The following is a 1135-nucleotide window of genomic DNA, read 5'->3' on the forward strand; positions in this document are numbered from 1 at the left end:
TACCCATCTATTAAAATCTTTTATGGATCTCAGTAAAGTTTGATAGTTCCATAACTCTATTTAATTTTACTTTTATTTCTTTGTTCTCTACTTCTAGTTGTATGGACTAGTTTGCCTATTCCTGCAGTGATGTGAAACGTATGCATACTATCTGAAATTTCCTAAGTAGTTACACCTTTAAGGTTTTAAAAACATTCTTGATTCTGTTTCATTATCGCTCCTCTCACTTAAAAACAGAAAGCTAACCTACTCCTAAGGATACTTCCCCCTTGTTTTTTTGTAAACAATCTGAAATTTTAAAAAAATCTACATATAGCAAAATTCACTTTTTTGAAGGGAATACAGTTCTGTGAATTGACAAATGCAGTCACGGAACCATCACCACAATCAGGATACAGAACAGTTCTCAAACTCCCTCAAAATTTCCTCCTGCTGTCCCTTTGCAATCAAACCATCCCCCAACCCCAACTCCTGATCTGTTCTCCATCCTTATAGTTTAGCATGATCTCAGATTCTTATTAATAAATATAATAGGACTACATTTAACCTTATTAATTTCATTGGTTTCTAGATTAGCACTCCATAGGGCCAAAATAAGCCTGCTCTGTCACTTCTATCATCAGCTCATTCTGGGCTCTTTTTTTTTTGAGACAGAGTCTCACTCTTTTGCCTGGGCTAGAGTGCCGTGGCGTCAGCCTAGCTCACAGCAACCTCAAATTCCTGGGCTCAAGCAATCCTTCTGCCTCAGCCTCCCAAGTAGCTGGGACTACAGGCATGTGCCACCATGCCCGGCTAATTTTTTCCATATATTTTTTTTAGTTGTACGATTAATTTCTTTCTATTTTTAGTAGAGACGGGGTCTCGCTCTTGCTCAGGCTGGTCTCGAACTCCTGAGCTCAAACAATCCGCCTGCCTCGGCGGCCTCCCAGAGTGCTAGGATTACAGGCGTGAGCCACCGCGCCCAGCCTGGGCTCTTCTAATCAACATTGAAACACATGGCATTCTAAAAGGTTGCAAATTATCTGGGTCTAAATTACCTCGTTTCTTGTTTTAATTCACAAAATAAGTATCATAACCTGTTGGCTGTCCAAGAAATAAGATGTCTATCTCTTTGAAAAGGGCTAGCACTCATACT

The sequence above is a fragment of the Propithecus coquereli genome, unplaced genomic scaffold (assembly GCF_000956105.1).
Source record: "Propithecus coquereli isolate 6110/MARCELLA unplaced genomic scaffold, Pcoq_1.0 Scaffold163, whole genome shotgun sequence".
NCBI lineage: Eukaryota > Metazoa > Chordata > Mammalia > Primates > Indriidae > Propithecus > Propithecus coquereli.